Here is a 20,336-nt window from a genome sequence, read left to right on the forward strand (position 1 = left end):
ATGTGAGGTGAATTTGTGCCAGAACAGGATGCTGTTACCATTGTGTTGTCTCTGTGGACCTCAGGCTGTAACAAAGGAAAGGAAATGGGAAGATAAAAACAAATGCATTCTAAACCTGTTTACACAGTGTGAAAGGAAAACCTGGTTCCACAAATTCCATGAACAAGAAATTAAAATATATTGCACAGCATCTCTCCGTCTTAACAGAAAAAAATAGCATACTCCCAGTTTCTTCTAGGATTTTTTATCTTTAGCCCCTGAGCCTAATTAGATCTTGGACATGCCCAGGCTCTGTTTTGATAGTTCTGCCTCTGTAGGTTTGAACGGTCTGTTCTCAAGTTTGCATCTGCAGTCTGTAAGAAAAGTAGCTAGCAACCTCTGTCGATGCATATGACACAGCGGGTCTGTAGCTGGTATAAGAATTATAAAGATCAGTTTCCATTACTGTAATTACTGTATAAATCCTCTCTTTAAGAGGATTATAACAGGCCTGTTTTTTAACCTTGCCTTGAGCTGAAACTTGGACCCAGTTTTGACATGTGGCACATTAAGTTCTTTTTCTGTCTCCTCTTCTCTGCAACAGCTTAAGTCAGCCATTTTTTTCCTGGACTCTGTTCTGAGTTTAGAAGACTTACTTTGGTGGTTGCACCCTGTCACTGTACCTGGTCCTGACCAAAAGGCAAGACCAAGTGGGGTCCACATTTTGGTTAAACCTGGAAAGCACCATTTTCCCCTTTGGAAGCTGTAATTTTTTTTCACTTACCCACCTGTGCTCCAAAACAGGTGTGTAAGAAGGCTGTGAGGTGGAAAGTTCCCAATCTTTTTTGGTCATTTGGATCAGCGTAATATAAACAAAGCTCTCAGCCGAATCAGTAGGGTATCCCTTTCAGTTGTACAGGATTGCATGAAACTGGGGTTTGAAGCAGCCCCAGCTCCCTGGCAGGGTAGAGTGCACACATCTAAAAAGGAGGTTGGCAGTGATGTGCTATTACTGAAACATGTAGGTTCGGGAACCATGGCTCTAAAAAGCCCTAGCATGCTCAGGATAGTTGTAGGCCAGATGGCAGCTGTAACTTGTATTTATCAGACATATTATTTTAACAAGTACCAAAACACACAATGTTCATTTTGCTGTTCAGATTCACAGTGTTTTGGACATATTTTATGGTAAACATCTTGTACCAAAAATTGTTGGGAATGAAATGGTTACTATTTTCTGTTCTCTTTAGAGACCTCTTTCAAACCCTTTGCATTTACTGAGAGGAAGACGTACGGAAAACGTAATGGGAAGCCACTATCTGCTAAGGACCTGACTGATACCAACGTCTGTGTGACTGACTGTCCCTGCATAGTCTGAAGAGAGCAGGACTACGCCACTGTATGGATTGCATTGTCAATAGTGGAAGCCGGGGAAAGAAGGAATCTTTATCTTTCAGGGCTGTCATTTCATGATCTCATCCACTATAGCCCTATCAAGAGGATGATGTGCACCACTTTTCAGTTATTTTGTTAAATAAGTATGAGCAATGAACATCATGCTAACAGACACAATTCCTGGTATCTCAGACAGTATCTTGAATTTAAAAGCATGTGGTAATGTAAGTGTGTATCTGGGAGGTATGGGGGCTGGGATGAAAAGTGACTGACTTGACATTCGCTGTCTTTCTCCCAGCTCCTTTGCAAAAGTAGGAACAGAATCAGAATAAAAAATGTTTGTTTTACAGCTGTACCAAGTTACAGCACACTCTCTCTCTTCCTTCCCACTTGCATCAAGTACATCCTGTACTTTTGGCAACATGTTGACTGGATATTTAAAAGCTGTGAACTGTTCTGAAAGTTTCATATACAGGGTTATGAGCCATGTGTGTTTGATCAAAATTCAATTACTGCACTGTACCATGCTTGGAAACCTATCATCCCAGGTTATGAAGTATGACGAAATAGGCTAATCTAATTGGTTCAGTATGGGAGCAGTATCAACCAAGCTTGTTATGATAAATAGCTTCCTGTGTTAAAGGTTCTCTAGAGCTTAAGTATCTTGGCTCACCTCCTCCCACAAAATAAGAATATTGTTCCCTGAGAACAGTTACATCACTGTCCCTCTTCTACAATCAGAATTAAGGGGTTGTAGAATTTTTCATTTTGCTACTCCTTGAAAAGATAAACAATGGATGGATATCTGCCCCATTTTTCACCTCCCCACTTCTACCTCTTCTCCCCTCAGTGCCCCCTCCCCTCCCAGCCAAGGGTAGATCATCTTGTACTCACCCTGGTTGTTGGATCTGTTTTACTACTGTTTGAGACAATCCCAAAGAGGGCGTTAAACGTGCTGTGGGCTGGAGTTTGGGAGTAGTATGGTTTTGTATTTGGGGGAGTAGAGTTAAATGGTGAAGCATATTAGTATTTCCAAGCATCTAATAAAACTGCCTTGTCACAATGAATTGTATATCTATGGAAATGTTGCTATCCACTTGGAATTTTTATTTTAGTAGTAGTTTAAGTCCATTGTGCAAGTGCTGAAATAAGAGTAGAGATGGGCTAGTGTTCTAAGCCGGGATTTGTGATTGCTAAATGTGTCCCTGAGACAATGAGCTCAGTCCCATGAGAAGGCACTAGCTCCATGGTTTTAGCAGGCCCGTCTTTGGCAATAACTGATTGTCTGTGATCCTGATGTCAGAGTAATAGACTATAGGAAGGGATAAAACATGGAAAAATGGATCTTTATGCTCCCTGGCCACATGTGTGTTATCATGCGTCGGGTGACGATTTGAGTGAGGTTACAACTACTTATACTCTCAAATCCCCTTAGGACAAAATGATTGTGTGGTTGCTATTGTAGCTTAGGCAGAATATGGTCCAGATCTTTTTAAACACTTTTAATATTAGTGGGACTACTCCCACGAGTAAAGTTATTCACATGCATAAGTGTTGGTAGGATCAGACCCTATGTGAGTGAGTCTTGGTGTTTTCCCCAGGAGTGCTTAAAACCTGATTAAGTCTGTATGGTGATTAATGTCCACTTACCACCTCTCTCATACCTCATTGCAATTTGCTTTTAAGCCTTGATCTCATTTTAGTTCACCATTTAAATATCGGGCTTAACCTTCTGCTTACAAATGTACATAATGCTAAAGTCTGCCTTTCCAGCATGTATGAGATCTACTGTAAATAATGGCATTTAATTATAAAAAGCAACAACTTTAGTCACCACAAGATTGGCTGATGACTAAGTCCAGCAATACAAAATTGGGGAGTGCAGAATTCACCACAACAGACAAATATTCATGTACACATAAGATAATAAATATGCCTTTCCTATGCTCCTTAGCACTTTGAAACCCAGATTTGATCAATTCTTTATTTTACAGTGTTTGTTTTCATTATTTTTCTTTAAAAATGCAATTAGTCTAAAAATTGAGATTCAGTACAATTGTCCCCAAATATCTCAGATGAGAGTAATCCATTTTATCTTCATAAAGTTCCCACAAGAAGTGCTCACAGAGACAGTAGCTTTAACTTCAAAAAGTGACTGTAGGCACTTATGCTAATCTCTTTTTTGGCAAATCAGCTTTTTTGTATTGGATCTCGCTTGATTGAATAGCACTGGAGCTGCCAGAGTAAATGCTATTATCAGTGTACAGTAATTAAGGAAATAGTCCTTGTCACTCTAACAGTGTCCAGGCTGTGTCTACTGTAACAAAGTTAATGGTAAAGAAATCTCTTTAAAGAGTAAGCTACTCGAGTGTGGTTACTTTTGACATGCGGTGAAACTATGCAGTGTTGAATTATAGGTTATGAGAAAATGTATAAAATAGGCCAATTGAAACCTAAATGCATGCTGCTGAACTCTAATACATAATTACACAACAAATTAAACAGTTAACCTACTGACTCAGAGCCAGTTGATTGACTCTGAATCCCCATCCCAAAAAAAGAGAGACTCTTCTGTCGTTCAAAAACCTCAAGACCTTTGCAGCACAGGGAAAAGCCTATGTAAATGGTGAACCATGCAGCATAGCAACAGAATCAATACATCTGGGCCCTTTCTAACCAACTTGGGGTGTGAATTTAAGTATAGAGGACTCCAATTAACAGCTTTCCCCCAAATTCCCTCCCACGTAAAATTGCAGGCTATTAGTCTGTGCTTCAGCTGATCACACTTGTGATCGGACATGGAGAGGGGCGGAGTCCCTAAGTAGTGAAGACAAACCATTTAGGACCTCCTAGATTAAAACCAGCAGCTTCAGTTGCACCTGTAAATAAAACTATGGCACAATAGTGTTATTCTCATTGTGAGAAATGCCACTTAGTAAATGGGTAAACTCCATTCTGCACTACCTGAAGTTTCCAAGTGATCAGTAAAGCTCATTGCAGTAAGATACTGTGGAGGTGACAAAGACATTAATAACTATGACAAGGTCTGCATTTGTGAAGAAAGATTATGATCTCTTGCCAGGTTGAAATACGTGCAGAAAATACGAGGTTTAAGCAGGTTATAACCAGGCAAAGTGTTAATATTAATCAAGAAGTGTGGTGGGAAACATTGTCCAGGGTATAAATACCTGCATTGCAAAAACACCCCCTCACCCCCCGAGTCCGTAGAGTAGAGTAGTTATACAAATTGATATAATGGGAAAGGAGAACAAGTCATAACTATGCACCAGAGTCCAAAGGGTGGCTGCTAATGCAGTACACCAGTACCTGTAAGAAGCAGTAGAGTAGCCAAAGCTCATGTATGTCTTCTTTTTCTCGACCTCATTTCTGTGTAATAGGTGTGTGGTAATACATTTTTCACATGTTATTAAAAAACGTGACAGCTTTATGTTTGGCTTCATTATCATCTGGAATTTTAACGTTCTCTGCAGTGCTCCATTGTAATGCATTGACATTCTGAAGGCAGGGCATCATAACCTCTCCATTACATATTTGACACAATGAAGCATCTTCTAAATAAAGTATGAGCCATCCAGTGTAGCTTAGGTGGTACTTTTAAAAAACAAAATTGGCAGAAGTGTTTTGTGTGTATTCAGCGCTCGTTTTGTTTGTCTCTGACTAGAAAGAGACTTAGGCCCCAATCCAGCAAAGCACATGCAAAAGTTAAGCACATACTTTAGTGATTTCATTGACTTCAATAGACTACTACACTTAAGTGCTTTGCTGGATCACGGCCTGCGTTCTGTTGTATGCAGGTCTCTGATGTTCTATGCGTTGTTCCAAAGGATTTTTTTTTAAATGGGCCTATCTTGACATTTACAACTGCATATTGGAATCGGAGGATGGGGGTGCTGGTCAGAATTCAAAAAATTATAGCACACGCAGTGAGTTTTTTAATTCAGGCCTGCCAAATGCAAAGACAGATGCTTTCTCATTCTCTAGCTCCTGGGTACACATTCTACTTTGCTGTTTCAAGGACAAAGGAAATGCTTATCCAATTAGAGGAGGCATGAGATTGTGACATAACAGCTTTTCCTTAAATAAAAGAAGTTGGAAAAAGAATTTTGACAGTAAGTCATTAAGTGCTATTAAAATAATGAATACACCGTAAATCTAAGCATATGCATAGGTCATATTACAAGTTGTGCTGCTTTTGTCACTAAAGTTGCGATGAGACTACACATGATCTGGACAAAATGATCTGGACAAATTGGAGAAATGGTCTGAGTTAAACAGGATGAAGTTTAACAAAGACAAATGCAAAGTGCTCCACTTAGGAAGAAAAAATCAGTTTCACACATACAGAATGGGAAGAGACTGTCTAGGAAGGAGTACGGCAGAAAGGGATCTAGGGTTATAGTGGACCACAAGCTAAATATGAGTCAACAGTGTGATGCTGTTGCAAAAAAAGCAAACATGATTCTGGGATGTATTAACAGGTGTGTTGTGAGCAAGACACGAGAAGTCATTCTTCCGCTCTACTCTGCTCTGGTTAGCCCTCAGCTGGAGTATTGTGTCCAGTTCTGGGCACCGCATTTCAAAAAAGATGTGGAGAAATTGGAAAGGGTCCAGAGAAGAGCAACAAGAATGATTAAAGGTCTTGAGAACATGACCTATGAAGGAAGGCTGAAAGAATTGGGTTTGGTTAGTTTGGAAAAGAGAAGACTGAGAGGGGACATGATAGCAGTTTTCAGGTATTTAAAAGGGTGTCATAAGGAGGAGGGAGAAAACTTGTTTACCTTAGCCTCTAAGGATAGAACAAGAAGCAATGGGTTTAAACTGCAGCAAGGGAGGTCTAGGTTGGACATTAGGAAAAAGTTCCTAACTGTCAGGGTGGTTAAACACTGGAATAGATTGCCTAGGGAGGTTGTGGAATCTCCATCTCTGGAGATATTTAAGAGTAGGTTAGATAAATGTCTATCAGGGATGGTCTAGACAGTATTTGGTCCTGCCATGCGGGCAGGGGACTGGACTCGATGATCTCTCGAGGTCCCTTCCAGTCCTAGAATCTATGAATCTATGATTCCAGCTCTATACAAGTAACTTGTCCAAATTGCATTTTAAAGGCCTTATTTTAAAAATGAGATATATATAAAAGTGTAAGCCAATTAAATGTGAACCCAGACTCTGCAATATTTGTAAATTTGATATCTTTCTAAAGTTTACCTTGGATGATGTTAAATGTGATATCTTTATCAGAACTGCTCTGATTCCCCTACAGACTGAGTGTTAATAGAGACAAGCAAGATTCTTTCTTTTCTGACTAGTTCTGTGGAGAGTATCAGCAAGAAGAAATAGTTTGCCCAAAATATTTCTGGTTTTATATCCTATTGGGGTCATGGCTTTATGGTCTGTGCTTTTCAAATCTGAGGCGTGGGCACCTTGGAACCACAGGCTCAAATCAGAGTCTTAGAAAAGTAAAGCTAGAAGGGACCTCAAGAGGTTATGTAGTCCATCCCCCCTTGCTGAGGCATGACTAAATATTCCTGAACCATCCCTGACAGGTGTTTGTCTAACCTGTTCTTAAAAGCCTCCAGTGATCAGGATTCCACAACCTCCCTTGGTAACCTGTTCCAGTACTTAACTATCCTTAACTAGTCAGAAAGATTTTCCTAATATCTAACCTAAATCTCCCTTGCTGCAGATTAGTATGATGGCTTATTGTCCTACCTTCAGTGTGTTAACCAGGAACTCAGATCTTTCCTATGGTTAACTGGATGTGCTCTAGGTTCCACACCTCAGAGTCCCCACCCATTAGACTCGTTCCCCCAAACCTCATCTATCAATGGAGAGAAAACTAAGGGCAGGATTAACTATAAAGCAAACTGGTTTATTAAACAGTGACTCAAACAGGAAACAGTGACGTATAGGACCCCCAGCATACAGGTACAGGTTGGCACAACAAACTGATATAAAGTAAAGGTCCCAAACCCATAAGGACAAAGGGGAATTTGCTACAGGTAAGGTACAGAGATACAAAGCATACTGCACCAGGTTCAGAGGAATGGACCCACGACAGAGGACATCACAGATGGAATACATCAGGACACCAAGGTGAGGACACAGGAGATCAGGATACAGGTAAGATCAATCTTACAGGTAAGATCAATCAGGAACTGATAGCTGGAATGATGGCGTTTGGATCTTCGATGGTTCTACAGAAGACCACAGAAGAAGTCTTGGCTAGGACATGTACTGCGCTGCCACCAGGAAGGACAGCCTCTCCTCTTGGGTGCAGCAGTCTTTTATGCTCTCCTGTTACTAGGCAGAACACAGGCCATGTGACCCTTGCTCTTTCCCTCCTTAGAGAGAAAAAGGCACCAGTTGTCTCAAGAAGGTCACCAACATGGTGGACAAACAACAACTCCTTGCAAACAAAATGGAACTTGTAGTTTTTCACCTACAAGTGGACCTGGAGGACAGTTGATCCCCATCTTCTTTATAACATCCCTTACCATATTTGAGGACTGTTATCAGGTCTCACCTCAGTTTTCTTTTCTCAAGACTAAACATACCCCATTTTTGTAACCTTTCCTCATAAATGAGGTTTTTCTAATCTTAGGCCATTTTTGTTGCTCTCCTCTGGACTCTCTCCAGCGTGTGCACATCCTTCTTAGAGTGTGGTGCCCAAAATGAGACAATACACCAGCTGAGGCCTCATCAGTGGTGTGTAGAGTGAGACAATTACCTCCCGTGTCTTGCATATGACACTCCTGTTAATACAACCCAGAATATTAGTCTTTTTTGCAACTGCATTCATTGTTGGCTCCTATTCAATTTATAATCCACTACAACACCTACATCCTTTTCTGCCTAGCCAGTTATTCCTCATTTTTGTATTTGTATGTTGATTTTTCCTTCCTAAGTGTAGTATACTTTCCACTTATCTTTACTGAATTTCATCTTGTTGATTTCAGACCAACTCTCCAATTTATCAAGGGCTTTTTGAATTCTAACCCTGTCCTCCAAAGTGCTAGCAACCCTTCCCAGTTTGGTCTCATCTACAAATTTTATAAGCCTATGCACCATTCCAATATACAATTCATTAATGAAAATGTTGACTAGTACCAGACTAAGGACAGAGCCCTGCAGGACCCCGCTAGATATGTCCTCCCAGTTTGACAGCAAACCATTGATGATTACTCTTTGAGTATGTTTTTTCAGCTAGTTGTGAGCCCACTTTATAGTAATTTCATCTAGATCTCATTAGCTTGCGTATGAGAATATCATGTAGTAAAGTGTCAAAAGCTTTACTCAAGATAAATCACATATACTGCTTCCTGCCTATCCACTAGGCCAGTAACCCTGTCAAAGAAGGAAATTAGGCTGGTTTGGCATGATTTGTTGTTGACAAATTCATGCTGACTTTTCTTTATGACCCTATTATCCTATATGTGCTTACAAATTGATGGTATAATAATTTGTTCCAGTATCTTTCCAGGTATCAAAGCTAGTCTGACTGGTTCCAAATGCCCCATGTCCTCTTAGTTCCTCTTTTTGAAGACATACTATGTTTATCCTTCTCCAGTCTTCGGTGACCTCACCTGTCATCCATGAGTTCTTGAAGATAATCACTAATGGTTCCAAGGTTGCGTCAAGTTCTTTAAGTGCCCTGCTGAATTGAATACTTCTAACTTATCTAAATATTTTCTAACCTGTTCTTTCCTATTCTGGCTTGTGTTCCTTCTCCCTTGTTAATATTAATTGTGTTATGCATGCAGTCACAATTAAATCTTTGAGTCAAGAATGAAGCAAAATAGGTATTAAATACCTCCGCTTTCTTTGTGTCATGTGTTACTACCTCTTCTTCCCTGCTAAGGAGCAGACTTATTCTTTCCTTAGGGGTCTTTCAGCTGAGCCTGTAAAGAAAAAATCTCCTCTCTGTGTGGACAATAAAGGTTCTGTGGCTGTTTTTTTTATTAGAAAAGGATAGTTTTTCCCCTTGGTTGTGCTGTGTAAGTTTAATGCCACAGTTATGAATGAGGCCTCAAAAAATCAGGAGATTGGCTTAAAATTCATGCAGTTTTGAAAAATAAATTTTGAGGTCTTGTTCTTTGCTTCTGGGTTCTGAGCCTTCAGAGTGCACTTGGATCATGTTTTCAAGCTTTTCTCTGAAAGCATAAGGGCTAAAACTTTACTTGTTCCTTCAAATGAAAGCTGGGAGTCTCACGTAATCACATGAATCCAGAAACTGGAACTTTAAGAAGGACATTGTGTCATGAGACTCAAAATTATGAGGGTTGGTACCACTGCAAGCCTCCCACCAGAAGATTTTTGGAGCACCTGGCACCCAGCAACACCGGGTTGTAGCACCTTTCATAGGAGCCCCTGTTGAGGGCAGCAGTTCTAGACCCGGAGAGTTGTTTTATGGGGCTAGGGATTGACTGGCTGGTTGGGGAGGTGTGGGGAAAGGGAGAGGGAATAACTGAATAGAGAGTTAGGTGATGAGTTGGCAATTGCCCAGCCCAGTCCCAAGGAACATCAGAGGGCATGGTCCATAGTGGATTAATGGGTTTTTGCTCCTCTAGTAGCCTGATGTGTGCAGAGATGCAACCTGGGCTGGCAACGGAGAGTGGGTATCATGGCCTCCTGCTCCTGACTCCTGCCTGCTGTCGGCCAGTACATGTTGTGGATGTTTTCAAGCTTTGGTCCATTGCCTTTTAATCATTTATTGTGGCTGTCTACATGAATCATGCTGCTGTCCTATTCTTTTTTTATTTGTATCAGATAACATTCCCCTACCCACATGATTTCAACCCTGATACTACACTTCCCCAATTAGCTCTGAATGAAATCCACACCTCTCTGCCTTCCCTGGCCCTCCTCAGCTCGGGGGGAAAGTCTACCCATTGCTGGCTGCTAAATCTCTCCAAGAAAATTGGAGTCCTCTCCAAAAAATTCAAAACTGCGTTCGATGATGCTATGCACTATTGTATGGCAGTGAGCCACAATTTCACAAGCAACCTGCAAACTCTTGCATCATAGGCCAGCAATGCCAGTGACTATCTACTAAGACAATGTTCCTTCCCACAAGAGGTACTGCCATCAATGTGCACGCAATTCACCAGTAACCACTAAGGAATCTGAGCAAGGGTCTGCTACTAAAAAGCAGTGGGTGATGTGGAGTTGCAGACAGGCTGTTAACCAACCACCCTCACCATTCAAATCCTTCCTAAAAATTCACTTCCCTTGTGCTGCCTTCACAAATTGTATTAAGAAAGAAAACAACACTCAAACCCAGCGCTATCCAGGTGTAACTGAGTAAGCAGAAGAAGGATGGTCCAGCAATTCTGGCACTAGCCTAGGACGTGGAAAACTGGCTTCATGTCCCTGCTCTTCTACAGACTTCCTGAGTGACACGGGGCAAGTCACTTAGCTTCTCTGTGCCTCAGTTCCCAGCTGTAAATTGGGAACAAGACTCCTCTGAAGATTAAAGCTTGAGTGTGCTCAGACATTTGAGCGCCTACGATAGATTTAATCACACTATCCTGTTATTGTAACTCTTGCCACCTCCCCCCCCCTTTGTTTGTTACCTTCTGTTGTCTTAGGGCTACAAGTGAAACTGGAACTCCTTTGAGACAGGGCTGTGCCTGGTACCTTGTGCCTTGGAATATTTGGGGCACTCTAGAAAAAATAAGTCATAGCAAATCATCTTAACTCCTTGACTGAGCAAAGTGAAAGCCCTGTTAGTGTAGGACTTGGAGTTGGAGAATGAAGGCAAGTGAGGACTGCTGTTAATGTTGTTATTGCTTACTTCCTTATATAAATAACTGCCATGTGGATAGATGAGGTGTTGTTCAATCTCCCAATTCTTTGTTCCCCAGAGAATTTTAGTGAGTTATAAATCTCCATAGCTGTTGACACTGAAAAAGCCTTTGGTGGTGGTAGCGGCATATTTCTAGAAGGTAAAGAGGGGTTTGGAATATTTTTCCACGTCTCTGATTAGTTCTTTAACAGTTACCATGGTGCTATTTGCTCCATACACATGCAACAGCTGTACTTTTCATCCTGCCATACAGCAGCTCTGCTCTTTGATGCATAAACCATGCAGCAGACTCATTGGTTCAGGAGGTTAAAAGTTATTAACTGAAAATCAATTGAAATAAAAGAGTCCCATCTGCCGCAGAAACACAATTCACTCCCCCCAACAGCCTGCCCCTGCACTGCAGGAAAACAAACTGCAACATTTGGGGAGAGCAGAGATCGCTGCAAAACTGTAACAACAGAGAGCGAGGCCGGATCTAATTAAATATTAAAAGCTTTTGAGACAAAATGTCCAGTGACAAATAGTTCAACATGGAGCAAACAAACAGTTCAGTTGTTCACATGACTGTCCTCTGAGATCAGGTTGCTAGGCCTTGCAGTGCAGCAGCTACAGGACAGACTGTACTTCTCAGAAGTATTTTTGTAATAAAAGTTTCTAGCGCTTACACAACCAAACGGACCAAGTGGGTAAGCTTTGGAAGTGAGTATTACTCTTCTTCTGTTAGTTTCTTTCAGGAAAAAAAAATCCCTAGCAATATACAATAAAAGAAAAATAATGAGAAACTAATTAATCATGTTGCCTTTCTATATTTCAATACAAAAGCCCTTGTTCTCTCTGAAAGCTGTCGGAACAGCATGCACTTACTGCATTACGTAAGAAGTATCCTTGGGGGGAAAATCTGTTATAAAGTAATTTAATTCTGGTTGACTCTCTGGGTAAAAACCTTTATTATCTAGAGAATTATTAAAAATGTGTAACATGGGCAATTTGACAGAGTATTAGATTTATTAAGAACTTTAAAAGTCTTTCCTTAATACACAAACTGTATCCATAGGGCAATTATAAAGGCAGCTTGCAAGTTATTCACAGGCCACTAGATGGCAGCAGATTAACTCTTTGAATGCCAGAACATGCTATATTTACTAAAAAGGACATCCCTTTCTGAGTGGCATAAATAGGTGTTGGACTGTAGACACATTTTATTATTGTATTTATCATTTGTGTTACCAAAGTGTCTAAAAGCCCTAGCCAGGGACCAGGACCCATTGTTTCTACTTATAAAGGGATAGTAATTTGTTTTAGGTGCTTAATCTGAGATACCTTAAAGGGGCCTGATTTTCAAAGGGTGGGTGACTCAAATTGGGCACCCAAAATTGAAGCACCCAAAGAATCACTAGAATCACTTTTGAAAATAATGAGCCAAATATGATTCCCCTTTGCAATTTCTTATACATTACATTAGAGTGGATCACAAACTGAATATGAGTCGACAATGTGATGCAACTGCAAAAAAAAAGGCTATCAGCGTGCTGGGGTGTATTAACAGGAATGTCGTAAGTAAGACATGGGAGGTAAGTGTCCCGCTCTCCTCGACACTAATCAGGCCTTAGCTGGAATACTGTGTCCAGTTCTGGGAGCCACACCTTAGGAAAGATGTGGGCAAATTGGAGCGAGTCCAGAGGAGAGCAACAAAAATGCTAAATGTTTACAAAACCTGATCTGTGAGGAAAGGTCAAAAAAAACTGGGCATGTTTAGTTTTGAGAAAAGACAACTGAGGAGAGACCTGATAACTTGTCTTCAAATATGTCAAGGGCGGCTATAAAGAGGATGGTGATCAATTGTTCCCCATGTCCACTGAAGGTAAGTAATGAGATTAATCAGCTGCAAGAGAGATTTAGGGCAAATATTAGGAAAATCTTTCTAACTATAAGGGTAGTGAAGCTCTGGAATAGGCTTCTAAGGGTGGTTGTGGAATCCCCATTGGAGTTTTTAAAAAGGGGTTGGACAAACACCTGCCACAGCGCAGGAGGCTGGCATTGATGACTGGTCCCTTCCAGCCCTGCATTTCTATGAGTCTATGAAAATCCCAATCACATTCCATTTCACGGATTAAGAAGTGTTGGATCTTGTCAGGACTTGGAAAGGAGACCTCCAAGAAAACCCTCAGATACTGTAGGAAGTAGAGTTGATGACTCAATAATTAGCAATCTTTCTTTTGAGAACTGAACCAATCCTTCCACATGGTGTCAGATGTCAAATGCTATCTGGCCCCACTCATATCCAGTCAGGATGTTGCTGCAAAGATAATTTTCCTAGTCTGTGCTTTGACCATGTCACCTTTCTCTTTTCATCCCTCCACTGGCTGTCCTCCCTTCTCTATTGCATCAAATATAAACTGTTTGTATTAATTTTCAAGCCCCTTCATGGCCTGTTGTATCCTATCTATCATCACTCATTCACTAGCAAAATATCAACACCCTCCCTCCCAATGGCCCAGGATGTCAGCCTCCATTGCCCACTTGTTACATTTTTAAACAAGCACCTTGCCTTATCTCCCATGCTGCCCCGCAGGCTTGGGAGGGGGTCCCCCATAAGCATCCACAATCCTACCTCATTATCCTTCCTCAAAACCCTCCTTAAAACTCCCCAGTGCCATGATGCCTACAAAAATTTGACATCAGTTAGGCCACTGGTGCACTGATACCACAGCCTTTCACGATGCCCAATATTTTCTCATTGTTTCCTTGTACTCCCTGTCCATCTGTATCCATCTGTTTTCTCTTCTTGTCTTAGACTTAGATTGTACACTTGTTGGAGAAGGAACCATCTTTTGTTCTGTGTCTGTACAGCACTTAGCACAATGGGGTCCTTAGCGTGACTAAGGCACCAAGGCACTTCGCTAAGACAAATTTAAAAAATAGCAATAATCCTTCACATGAGACATACAACTAGCACCATGAATTTGTGGTAATTAAAGGTGTTAAAATAATTTTTGCAAGAGTAGGTTCAAGGATCTTAGCCCTAATGTCCGGACCAAGTTGCAACACTGCTTTTTATATCCCACCTAAATACATTTCCCTTGTAGTTTCATTTAAATTATTCTTCACTTCTGTGAGATGGCTGCATTTTATTGGCAGGGGAAATTAAACTTGTATATACAGTTTGCAAAGTGTTTTGAGATCCTGCGAGATCAGTATTTCTCAAATGTATTTGACTGCGTCCAACTTCGTTGTATCTGTAGAAGTTTACACCCCACCACGATAAAGTACATATGCTGATATATGCGGCAGAGGTACTTCACTTGAATCCGTTTCGTCTTCTTTGTTTTCACTTGAGTTGGTATTTTTGCTGTTGTACGAATGAGCCAATGATCCATTGTAATAAAAGCAAAACTGCAATTGTGGTCAATGCTTACAATTAAATGTGCTCGCTGCATTGTAGCAAACAGATTAACATACAGATGGCAACGACTTTGTATCATGCTAGGCAAGCTTAACAGACATTTGTCAAAATGCACAGCGCCACCAAGAGTCAAAGGCACAGCGCCAACTGAGGACCTGATATTTCTGGAGGAATCAGCTTTGCTAGTTATTCATTGTTATGGGTAAAATGTGCGCAGTACATTTCCCCCCCTAAAGCTTCTCATGGCCCCCCAGAATACATTCTGCACCCCACCTGGTGGCCTGCCTCCCCCACTAGTTTGAGAGCCTCTGTTCTAGATGAGAAGTATGTACAAAGTATTATCAGTATAGTCGGAAACCATTAGTTGGGTTTCTGAGGGTGTCATCTTCACTCCCTTGATTAGAATCTATACCATTGTTCTAGATTATCTAATCATTTTGAAAATTTAGCTTTTTTGCTTAGTTATTATTATTACTTTTATTTGTACCCTCAGATCATTGGCTCAGGGCCTCATTGTTCCAGATGATGATTTCGGCAAGTAACATAAAAAGACCATCCCTACCCTAAAGAGCAGGGGCGGGCAAACTTTTTGGCCCGAGGGTCGCATTGGGTTTCCGAAATTGTATGGAGGGCTGGTTAGGGGAGGCTGTGCCTCCCCAAACAATCAGGCGTGGCCCCAGCCCCCACCCCCTATCCGACCCCTCCTGCTTCTCGCCCCTTGACGGCCCCCTGGGACTCCTGTTCCATCCAACCCCCCCTCCCGTTCTGTGACAGCCCCTGGAACCCCTGCCCCGACTATCCCCCGCCACCCCATCCAACCCCTCCTCTCATTCCTGACTGCCCCCCGGGACCCCTGCCCCATCCAACCCCCCTGTTCCCCACCCTCTGACCACCCCTACCCCTTTAATGCTTTAATGCTGCCGTGACTTCTCTGGAGTTACACTAAGGATGAATTGAGTCCTACAAGCAGCAGTGACTTATATGATAAGTTGTAGTTTTCTAAATCAAAGCCATTTCAGTTTTCCTTAAAGATTTACTAATAAAACCCCCTGGCTTCTTCTTTTGAAGTAGAAGCTTTATGGATAAATTTTCAAGAGATGCCCTCATTCTAATTGCACAAAGCCACATGTGCAAACATTTGCTGAATTTTTGCATACAAGCAATCATTTCCTAAAACCAGTCATTTGAGGTAGTACCTCTTCAGGTAGGTGGCCTTTTTGAGCGCCAGGAGCCCTGTTGAGGTAAATGGGACTACATTTTTGAATAAGTACTACCCAACATGAGGAAGAATTGCAAAATTAAGCCCATAGAAAGATTCCCACTGACTTCAGTGGGCTGTGGCTCCATCTCATAATAATAAGACTATGTTTATATAGCACCTTATAATCAAATCAAGATCTCTCTAATATTATGTATATTTTATTTAGTCATTTTTAAAAAAAGGTCCCAAATGCTTTTGACAAATTTCCACATCCCATGTGAGCTATGGCCTGTTACATATCTTTCTTCTTATTTTCCCATGTTACTGTTTGCCCTCCTGAACTTTGTGGACCCTCCATTAAAAGTAAGATTGTGAACCGATTAGGGTGGCCAGATTGCAAGAGTAAAATATCAGGACACATGGGGGTGGGGGGACAACCCCAGGCACACAGCCCCCACCCGAGCCATGGGAGAGTGAGGCGCACAGCCCTAGGAAGCTGCGAGGGGCTCATGATCCCAGTTCCAGTCCCTGCTGTGCTGCTGGCTCAACCCAGCTGACAGTCACCTCACCTCCCAGCAAGGTCAGTGAGTGTGGCTAGGGGAGGGGGCAGGGCATGGGAGAGTGAGTGTCTGGGAGGTCTGTGGTGGGGTGCTGGGCTGTGAGGGGGTTGAGGGGGTTGGGCAGTGGGGTAGGTTTGTGTATTTTGGGGTGCTAGGCAGTGGGGGGCCTGTTGGGGGGATGCTGGGCAGTGGGGGAGATTGTGTGTCAGGGCGCTGGGCAGTAGGGGGTCTGTGTGGGGCACTGTGTAATTGTGGCAGTGGGGGAGATCTGTGTGTATTAGGGCACTAGGGAGTGGGAGGTTCTGTGTGAGGTGCTGGGCAGTTGTGGTGGGGCTGTGGGGGGGGCGCTGGGCAGCAATAGTGGTGTGCAGGGCAGTGTGCATTTGTGGTTAAAGGGTTGTGAGGGGGTGCTGGGCATAGTGGGTCCGGGGGATGCTGGGAATAGTGGGTCTGGGGGGCACTGCGGGGGGGGGAGGAGCTGTGTGGCGCAGCATGGGCCCGCCCCCAACAGGAAGGGGCAGGCAGACCAGTGTGCATCTGACCATGCCATCCATGCCCCATTGCCCCTAGCTGGCCCCCCACCAGCTGCTCTCCTCCTCACCTGAGGGCTGGGGCAGGGTGAGGAGGTGCAGGGGCGGGGTCCAGGCAGCGCTTACCTGGCCAGCTCCCAGGAAGCAGCCAGCAGGTCCCTCTGGCTTCTAGGGTCAGGGCAGCCAGGAGGTGTCTCCACGTGCCGCACCTGCCACTAGCGCCAGCTCCGCATCTCCCATTGGCCAGAACCGCGCCAATGGGAGCTGCAGGGGCAGGGCTTGCAGAGCCCCCTGGCCGCCCCTGACTCTAGGAGGTGGGGGTGGGGTCCTGGCAGCGCCTGGGGCAGGGGTGAGAACCTGGCGGCACTTACTTGGGGCGGCTCTGGGGAAGCGGCCGGCAGATCCCTCTGGCTCCTAGGGTTGGGGCGGCCAGGGGGCTCTACGCGCTGCCTGCATTCACAGGCCCCACCCCCAGAGCTCCCATTGGCTCTGATGGAGCCGGCTCTGGTGGCAGGCGCAGCTTGCGGACTGGAGACCCCCCCCGGCCGCCCCGTGCCTAGGGGCCACAGGGTCCTTCTGGCCACTTCCTGGGAGCTGCGTGGGAGCCTGCCAGCTAGGGTGACCAATCCACTCCAGCCCCGCACCAAAATATCGGGACAAATGGCATCCCGCCCGTACATCGGTCAGGACACGGGACAAACAACTCAATATCAGGACAGTCCCAATTTTATCAGGATGTCTGGTCACCCTAGAACCAATGAACTAACTACAATTAGTGTATTCTGATGTTTTGAGGGTCACCATCACCATAGTAACTGACCATTGTCTGTGGCATGCCCATATGAGGCTTGCTGTCTTAAGTCTTGGGGCTCATCTCCCCAAAAATATGTATCTTTCATTTATAACAACAACAGTCATGATTTTGTGAGGGACCAATAGAAAATGCATTGTGGAAGTCAGAAATTAAATTACAAATTCATATTTTCTTAAAATGGGCAGTTAAGAAGAGTTCACTCATCCCTTCGGGGGGAACCAATGACCTGGGTTCATTTGTATTACCTAGAATGGCTATATTTAAATTGCCAAACAAGTCCTCCTATTGGTAAGTAGGATTCCAGCATGAAACCCTAAACAAAGTGAAACCTACTGCACTTTTGTCTTGTCCATAAATATGGAAACAATTACTTTGTTGTACCAAGGGAAGCTGCATTCCCTCCAAACATCCCTTCAGTTCCAGCCTGGCTCCTAAGGATATATTAAAATGAATTATATAGGTCACTGGGTAAAACAAACAATATTTAGATCTATGCAAATAACAAAAGAAGTACTCTAACAAAATTTATAATACTTCAAGAAAACCTAGCTGTACGCTAGGAAAATGTCATGTGTCCTATAATTCTCCCCTTAAGAACCTTGGTATGTTGCATTCAGAACCTCATCGGGGTGTTGTGAGACTTAATTAAGGAATGCAAAGTGCTTTGAGATCTTCTGATGAAAGGGGCTGAGTGCAAATTACTTAGTTATTAGAGGTGGGTCAAGCTCATCAAATATCAGGGGTCTTCAGCTATGAGGATTTGATTTCACCCATTATAGCCAGGGGCAGATCTGGATCCAGATTCAGATTCTGATCTCCCCACTCCCCAAGGTGGTTTTGGTTCAGACTCATCTCTAACCATTGTTTTACTTCACACCATCCACTAATCTCATGCCAGATCCCGGGCTCCTAAAACATGCCCTGAGATATATCAGTTTAGCACGACCAGGAAAAAATATTTCAAGAGACTCTTATTGAAAACATTCCCTTTGCAGTGGAGTTGGGGAAGAGCCGGTTTGGTGGGGACAAATCACAGCTCTGCCAGTAAAATCAGTCTTTTGATGGTCACTTTAATGTGCAGTCTTAGAGCAAACATAGGCCTTGCTGTGTGATGCGCAAAGCGGCTATGCTGGAACCACGAGGAAGGAAGAAAGAAGGGGCTACACAGGCTGTTCCCTGCCAATTGACATAGGCTACCACGGTCCACACTGCAAAATTAAGCACAGTGATGTCACAAAAGGCAATGGCAGCACAGTTACTGCTCTTGTTCTCTGTCGAAACAAGGGGTGAAAGAGAAAAACTAGGATCCACAGGGTTAGAGGCCAAGACAGTTGTGAATCCCAGACTCCTTCTTTGCCTTTTCAGACCCTACTTCTTGCCCACTCCATACTCTCAATGGTCTTGCACATCCAGGGGCAGTGAATGCACAACCTCCATGACTCTAAAGAAGCTGCAGGGTTTTGGTATTACTTTGTTCCCCTCCACGCATTCTTATGTAGGAGAGAAGCATAAGGGCATCAATTTGAAAACTGCTAGGGGTTGAGCAGGTAGTGGCAGAACTAGGACTTATTCCATAGCAATGGCTGAAGCTGTACTTGGGTTTTGTGCTAAGGCATGAGTGTCACCTTGAACTAACATGATAGTGAAGCTTACCCATCCAGTGGCTGGAGTAACTGGACTTCCTTCTGCCTGGTACATGTAAGGTTAGGATCACAATCAGATTATGTCGGATGGATCCATCAAATAGCTGGCAGCTCTGCTCCTGTCGTCTATATCTTAGGCATTACCCTCTCAGCCTTGTGAATCATTACATTGGCTCTGTTCCGTTGCAAAGATTATAGTGACCCTTAAGTCTCCAGATCCAGACCTGTGGTTCACAGCATTCTTGTGAAATAGCTAGTTAACAAGAGGGATATTTGAACTCTCAGGAATCTCATCCTCATACAAGGGCTCATTCGCATAGCTCCTCTTCAGGGGGCCTCAACAGGGCCGGTGCTACCATTAAGGCAAACTAGGCAGTTGCCTGGGGCGCCAAGATTTGGGGGCACCAAAAAGCGGTGGCCCCAATTTTTTTACAGCATTCCTACGCCCTCTCCCCGAGCACGCGGTCGCCACTCCACTTCTCCCACCTCCCAGGCTTGCAGCGCCAATCAGCTGTTTGGTGCCACAAGCCTGGGAGGGGAGGAGAATTAGAGCCGGGGCGGCGTGCTCGGGGAGGAGGCGGAGCAGAGGTGAGCTGGGGTGGGGAGCTGCCGCACGGCTCCCCAGGGTGGGAGGGCTGTAGCGGGAGGAAGGGGCCCGGGGGGGGGGCGGGGAGCTGCACGGGCCCTGGGCCTCAACAATCTATAATTTGGGACCTGTCGCTTTTTTTCTCATTCAGGAGAAAGCCTGTAGTTAAAGCTATTGCATGTTCAAACATAACTTAATGTTGTTATAAGGCTGATGTTACACTACTACAAGACTAGCTAGCTTATTTGGCCTGATTGGCGTGAAAGTACATTAGGGCTGTCATCAAGTTGCTCTTGAACTACTCAACCACACACCTTCCTGACTACAGTCAGTGTGTCCAAGCAAGCTAGGACTTTATTTTATGACTTGTCCAAGGAAAACCTGTGTCTCTGATTGGGC

General features: G+C 43.5%; 1 protein-coding gene across 1 annotated transcript in view; it reads left to right on the forward strand.

The window, feature by feature from the left end:
• The window catches only part of LOC112115929 (TM2 domain-containing protein 1), a 36,045-nt gene extending 34,298 nt beyond the window's left edge, over positions 1-1,747 (forward strand). Inside the window, exon 7 of the mRNA XM_024213155.3 lies at positions 1,230-1,747. The gene's annotated coding sequence lies outside the window, so the exon portion shown is untranslated. The remainder of the gene's footprint in view (positions 1-1,229) is intronic.
• The last annotated feature ends 18,589 nt before the right edge of the window (positions 1,748-20,336 follow it).

The sequence above is a fragment of the Terrapene carolina genome, unplaced genomic scaffold (assembly GCF_002925995.2).
Source record: "Terrapene carolina triunguis isolate 2854851 unplaced genomic scaffold, T_m_triunguis-2.0 Scaffold211, whole genome shotgun sequence".
NCBI lineage: Eukaryota > Metazoa > Chordata > Testudines > Emydidae > Terrapene > Terrapene triunguis.